This window comes from Oncorhynchus mykiss, chromosome 1 (assembly GCF_057628025.1).
Source record: "Oncorhynchus mykiss isolate SJ-2025 chromosome 1, ASM5762802v1, whole genome shotgun sequence".
NCBI lineage: Eukaryota > Metazoa > Chordata > Actinopteri > Salmoniformes > Salmonidae > Oncorhynchus > Oncorhynchus mykiss.
This window is the reverse complement of record NC_143022.1, coordinates 29,852,945-29,860,472: the sequence shown is the minus strand read 5'-3', so window position 1 is coordinate 29,860,472 and position 7,528 is coordinate 29,852,945. Positions and strand designations below refer to the sequence as shown.

General features: G+C 41.9%; 1 pseudogene; it reads right to left on the bottom strand.

Moving 5' to 3' along the window:
• Positions 1 to 325: 325 nt before the first annotated feature.
• LOC110532150 (putative sodium-coupled neutral amino acid transporter 8) lies at positions 326 to 3,786 on the bottom strand (annotated as a pseudogene).
• Positions 3,787 to 7,528: the final 3,742 nt, after the last annotated feature.

Genomic DNA, 7,528 nt, shown 5'->3' with positions numbered 1-7,528 from the left:
TAGTTTTGTAATTTAGTAAAACAATTCGACAACAAGAAAATTGAGTTTGAAAAAGGTTATGTTTTTGCTGTGAGTCAAAGTAGTAACCTAGGTAACCACAGGTTGTTTGCCCCACAGGTGGGCAGTGCCGCGACGTTATATCTAATACCGACTGGGTCTATAGGAAAACTCTTTGAAGAACCCTTTTTTGGTTCCAGGTAGAACCCTTTCCACAGGGAGTTCTACATGGAGACCAAAAGGGTTCTACCTGAAACCAAAAAGGGTCCTACTATGGAACCCTTTTTTCTAAGAGTGTGCAGTCGTATAGTCGCTGTGTTCACTACAATCACTTGGTGCTATCAGATAGAGTATTGAAAGGATGAGCCTCACAAGTTAGGGAGTAGATGACCAGGCAGAAGAACATGGACAACACAGAGATGAACACCCAGTGGGACAGGCTTTTGTTCTCCATGCTGCTGTAGATGGCTGTGCAAGCCTCGTGACACTGGAGCACAGAATGATACAGAACAGGACATGGCAGATTCAGAATGCAAATCACAGATAAACATGGCTACATAGACCTGAGACTGAGACTTGTGTCACTCATATAGCTCTAATTTTCACAGACAGTGCCCACAGGAAAAAGAGCCCCAACACTTAATCCTTTGAATCATTCTGGTGTCCAGTTAGTCTCAATGTAAGAGCCAGAGAAGCAATCAATAGTACGGGGCTCCAAAGCTGTTAATGCTCATAGAACGTCAAAGCCTTTGTCATGAGCTGAGACAAGCTTCCAATTCAACAGTATACATTGCATAAGCAAAGTTCTCCCAGGTTTCATCAATATGCTCCTCCAACATTCCTCCATCCCACCTTCCTTCAGGATCTCCATCATTCCTTTTTCTTCTCCAGCTAAGTAATCAATCAGCCTGAGGGTGCAGGGGCTCAGCTAGCTGGGCTTTGTGGGCCTCTTTCAGCTTCGTATGAACCATCCTGATCTCGCAAGCTTAAGTTCTGTTTCGCTAAACATAGCTAGCTAAACAGAATGTAAGCTTGAGAGATCAGGATGGTTCGTACAACACTAGTTCTCTCTCCCACTGCCCTTTAATTGCATTTCTGATCATCCTCCTGTGTTCCCTTGGTTACTCAGAAGATTACAAAAAACTACCTCTGGAAGAAAAGTGGAAAATAACACTTATTTTCAATCTTACCTATGTTCAAATATTGAACAGAGAACCAGCTCTCCTTAGCCATTTTAAAGAGCAGGATAGCCTGAGGCTCGACTGGACTGTGATGGGTTTCCAGACAGCTCCTCAATTGACCAGAATTTGGGGTAAATGCCAGACCTTTAACCATTGGCTTCATAAAGAAAATAATCTAACCGCACTAGTAACCTCTTTGAAAACCAGACATGATTTAAGCAGTACTCACCTAAAAGCCAAAACAGATGGTCGGGATAACGCTGAACATCGAAGGCATAGAGCTTATTCTACAGAGAGCCAACAACAAAACTATGGAAAGGCTTTTTCTAAAGTACCTGGTCTGCCCTTTGAGGCAATGTCAGTCTTTTACAGTTCATGTGTCAATCACACTGACAAATTACAATGTGGCCATGACTTCACTCCCAAACAGTCAAAATGTTGTTGAAAATTAAACCACCTTTAACAAGAGCAGAATGTTTAGAAGTTACTTTTATTAAAAGATCATCTTATATCCTGATCTCACAGACCTAGATGCATAAAAGGCTACATTTAACTTTGACAGCATTTTTCTACCTAGCACATAGACCTATCATAGAGGCCTATCATAAACTCCTATCTATTGTTCACCTCAGATTATATAACAAAGATAGAAATGACTCATATTAATTGGGATTACAAGCACTCACCCACTACTGTAGAGGGTGGATATGTGCACCTCACGTTCCTCTCTTGTGTGATATTTCAGAACGATGGCCACTGTTAGGTATGTAGCGGCCAGAGTACCTAAAATACTTCAAAGAGGGGGAAAGGCTTGAGTATAACATTATATTGAATATGGCAGCAACAGACATGTCAATATTGCAATGTTATGCATCAAGTAGTCTTTGCAATGCCGTATTAAACTGCCCATAAATACCTCACCTGATGTACTTCTGAATACTGATCTCTTTAGGGATGGAGAGAGGGAGGATGAGGAAGACACACAGGAGGATGAGGACAAAATGCGGGTCTGTTTACCAGTGGAATGGCATGTCTGCTTCGTGCAATCCAGTTATCAACACAAACACATAAATGACATCATGAAACATGTATCAGATATAATGTTGACAATCTATATCATTAACCCATTTCCTATGAGCATCATTACATAATGAGAAGGATGGGGGAAAACAAACTCAGATGATTTCAAAGGCTCCAGAAGAAATAGTTCAGGAAGGAATTTCTATAACATAATCCAGCAAGAGATGTCAGGGAGTCATGTGGTCACGGAGATGACTCACATTTCTCCAGCTGGTCCGTTACTATGACCAGGAAAGCCACAGAGATCATGAAGAGGTTGAAGACGAACACGACCTCACAGAGTTGCCCGATCGCAGGCCCACACACATCCTTCACCACACCTTGGTATGTGTTCTGACCACTGATGGAGGAGTAGCCCAAGATTACCAGGCCACTGATGAGGAACACCAGGGACACCTGGGGCAGAGGAGGGATAAAAATACAATCAAGAGGTTGCTCAGTGGGAGAAGAGAGATGTTATTGATCAGTGAATTAGAGAGTAGGCCTATGAAGGATAAAAGTGATGAGAGGAAGGGATAACCAGAGGGAATGTCAGAGAGAGGTGAATATCAATTATTACACTAGTCTAGAGAATGACTGGTGTTCTTGATATTGATTCTATATAAAATGAAAAAACTGGAAATCATTTGACCTTTCCCAAAAATAATCACCAACACCCAATTTTAGAAGGTTCACCAGCGCATTAAATTACATGTCAAGTAAGTCAATGGGATTTAGTAGAGATAGAGTAGATTGGATTGTTTAAATTGGTTTGAATTAAGTTTAAAAACAGGAGGAGATGGTTAGTGATGGTTGTAATTTAGTTAAAGAACAGGAATATAGGCTATACATGTTTTGTTTACCAGGGTCAGCAAGTTGGTCTCAGAGCATTTAGTATTATTCTGTATGTAAATCTGAGACAGTATATTTAGTATGATATGTTACGTTTCATATGGTATGTATTAATTTGTGGATGTCCATAACCCATTTCACATGATATGTTACGAATTACAATTCGAATTATATGTTACAAATTTTCAAAACATACAATATAAGTTTATAAGTTTAGGAGTTAGGTTAAAGGGTTAGGGTTAGCTAACATGCTAAGTAGTTGGAAAGTAGGTAAAAAGTAGTAAGTAGTTATAAAGTTATTAATTAGGTAACATTCTAAAGTTCTCTGCGATTAAATTTGAACTTGCAATCTTTGGGTTGCAAGACGTTCGTGTTATACGCCCACCCATCCAACCACCCTAATTTAATTTTTGCCTTAACATATCATACAAAATACAGTGTCCCGGATTTACGTACAGAGTAATACGAAATACTCTGAGACCAGGTTGGGGTCACTAAAGTCACTAACCATTTCCACGGCGACTGCAGTGTGAATTCCCTTGGCTTTCTCGAAAGCCCAAGGGAAATTGAGAAGTCCCGCACCAAGCGCAGGTTTGAGCATGAGGAAAACTGCTCCCATACATGCAAGTCTTGGGCCGTCTGTATCGAGCACGGGCTTGGCCAGCAAGCTGATGCTTTCTCTTGCCAACTCTTCCATGCTTGGTCAGACTTGCTGACCTATGCAACTCGTGCCAGGTGGTATTCACATGAATATGCTCAACATGAACTGGAAAGTAGGCTGGAGCAGGGAGGGTTGAAAGTGGAGGTGTCTCCCAAGTTTTCAAACCAATGATAACCATGCTCCACTTGTTTCCAATTTCAAAAGAGTCTACCGTTTATGAATTACCACGTGAACAAACTATCAATGCTCAATATTCATTACTTCATTCAGATAGGTGATATGAGTCAGGCAAATCGCTCAAGGGTGACTTCGAAATTGGACGCCTATTCACATCCTGAGGACGTCAGGAAATTCCACAAGGAGCAACAGTGAGCACTATTACCATCAAGTAGGCTTGGGTTTTGATAGGGCGTTATGGGTGGGAGTGGCAAATGGGTGTAATCCCAGAAGGCTGTATATTCGATCCCAGTGGTGGACGCTTGTTTTAAAAACATTTGTCAACCCGGGGTGTCAAAAAACACTGACATTTGGAGCAACTTCAAAATTATATATTTGGAGAAGCATGAATAAACATCTAATTGAGAGCTTGTTGACCTAAGTGACCCAAGTTGACCTGCACTGGTGGCCTCAAGTGAATCAAGGCAGCAACAAGTAGCCCATGATGTTTTTCAAAATTGAAAACTATAACCAAATGTTGTAAAGTTGTGATGATCTTACAGCCAGTCTAATATATCCAGTAATTTGTCCAGTAAAGTATATGCCCCTTGATTTTGAAGAATTACTTATAAAGATCATGCTTTTGTTTAACTGTATAGCTTCAAATCATGGTTTAAAAAGTAATGTCCTGTCCTGTCCTTGAGCACTACAGAAAGGGGACAGTGAGCCATTTTTTACATTTAGCGTCACTACGACTAGGGAAATATAGTATTTGTTCTAACAAAGATAGTGTATATTTCAGGATGTTGTGTATCCCTGGAAATAATCAGAATTTATAATAGTTATGAAAACATAGCTTGTCCCCCCCCTGGAAAAAGAGGTTTCGACACAACTTATCCCGGGTATGTGGTAAGTTGAGCATAGAGGCAGGGTAAGTGGCTTTGGGGTAAGTGCTGGTAGGTCAAAGTTTAATTAATGGAATATGGGTGTGGTATATTGTATATCTTAAATGTATGCCTACATTCAGATCACAGGAGGTTGGTGGCACCTTAATTGGGGAGGACGGGCTCGTGGTAATGGCTGGAGCGGAATCAGTGGAATGGTATCAAATTCAAACAGTTTGATGCCATTCCATTCGCTCTGTTCCAGTCATTATTATGAGCCGTCCTCCCCTCAACAGCCTCCACTGATTCGGATATACAGTAGATTTCTGTTCAATATCCCTTTGTCTTCCATTTCTTGACCAGATGTCTGGGACAAGGATGTTGTTTCGATGTGCCAATTGGTAGACAAGTTCTCTGCATGAGGCTACTAAGCCCAAGAAACTGGTCGGTGAAAACGTGACCACACCGGTCTGAAAATGTGGGCACAATCAGAATGTGGATAAGATCAGGACAAAAGATGCATGTTAAAACTCTGTTTATACCTGGTTCTATAGACCGCAAATTATGAAAAAAACTATCTAATTTGGTTTTGTATGCTACCGAGTAGCACAGCAGTCTAAGGCACTGCATCTCAGTGCTAGAGGCGTCACTACAGACCCTGGTTCAATCCCGGGCTGTATCACAACCGGCCGTGATCAGGAGTCCCATAGGGCGGCGAAAAATTGACCCAGCATCATCTAGGTTACTCTGATAGAGTTCAGTGTGCCAAATCGAAGGGTCTGCTGTCCGGACCTCTGGCAGTCTCTATGGGGGTGCCACAGGCTTCAATTTTTGGACCGACTCTCTTCTCTGTATACATCAATGATGTCGCTCTTGCTGCTGGTGAGTCTCTGATCCACCTCTACGCAGACGACACCATTCTGTATACTTCTGGCACTTCTTTGGACACTGTGTTAACAACCCTCCAGGCAAGCTTCAATGCCATACAACTCTCCTTCCGTGGCCTCCAATTGCTCTTAAATACAAGTAAAACGAAATGCATGCTCTTCAACCGATCGCTGCCTGCCCCTGCCCGCTTGTCCAACATCACTACTCTGGATGGCTCCGACTTAGAATACGTGGACAACTACAAATACCTAGGTGTTTGGTTAGACTGTAAACTCTCCTTCCAGACCCACATCAAACATCTCCAATCCAAAGTTAAATCTAGAATTGGCTCCCTATTTCGCAACAAAGCATCCTTCACTCATGCTGCCAAATATACCCTTGTAAAACTGACCATCCTACCAATCCTCGACTTTGGCGATGTCATTTACAAAATAGCTTCCAATACCCTACTCAATAAATTGGATGCAGTCTATCACAGTGCCATCCGTTTTGTCACCAAAGCCCCATATACTACCCACCATTGCGACCTGTACGCTCTCATTGGCTGGCCCTCACTTCATACTCGTCGCCAAACCCACTGGCTCCATGTCATCTACAAGACCCTGCTAGGTAAAGTCCCCCCTTATCTCAGCTCGCTGGTCACCATAGCATCACCCACCTGTAGCACGCACTCCAGCAGGTATATCTCTCTGGTCACCCCCAAAACCAATTCTTTCTTTGGCCGCCTCTCCTTCCAGTTCTCTGCTGCCAATGACTGGAACGAACTACAAAAATCTCTGAAACTGGAAACACTTATCTCCCTCACTAGCTTTAATCACCAGCTGTCAGAGCAGCTCACAGATTACAGCATCTGTACATAGCCCACCTATAATTTAGCCCAAACAACTACCTCTTTCCCTACTCTATTTATTTTATTTAGCTCCTTTGCACCTCATTATTTTTATTTCTACTTTGCACATTCTTCCACTGCAAATCTACCATTCCAGTGTTTTACTTGCTATATTGTATTTACTTTGCCACCATGGCCTTTTTTTGCCTTTTCCTCCCTTATCTCACCTCATTTGCTCACATCGTATATAGACTTGTTTATACTGTATTATTGACTGTATGTTTGTTTTACTCCATGTGTAACTGTGTCGCTGTGTGTCGAACTGCTTTGCTTTATCTTGGCCAGGTCGCAATTGTAAATGAGAACTTGTTCTCAACTGGCCGACCTGGTTAAATAAAGGTGAAATTAAATACATAAATAAAAGGTTAGGGGAGGGTTTGGCCGGGATAGGCCATTATTGTAAAATAAGATTTTGTTCTTAACTGACTTGCCTAGTTAAATTAAGGTTAAATAAAAATAGACAAGCATCATGAAACCTATTACCCAAATTCATTTGACTTTGTGAAAATCCGATCTTTGGCCCTAACTTGCTTACCACTTTTTCCATGTGGTTTCATTCAGACTTCATGCGATGGTTTCCTAAATATTAGGTCACATTCAGTTTGTATAGTTTCCTAGAAACAAGAGATGGCTCAACTTACCCCACTCTCCCCAACATACATCACTAGGGTGGGTGTGGGTAGCCATGTCTGTGGTGGTGGTGAAGCCTGTAGGTACAGGTTTGCTGACTGTCACATTCGGCAATGTCAGGAGGAGAAATCGTTGGCTCCTTTTCCTGGCTGCTGGGAACTTTCCAAGGGAAAAGAGGGCATGTGACCTCGTTTAAGAAAATATTTGTAAAATCCATTTAACCACAGATAACTGGTTACAGTGTCAGTTCCCATGTTCTCCAGGCAATTAGCATACATTGTGGGCTGTCATCAGAAGGATCAGTGACATTTTCACTGGCTGTTCACCCCCA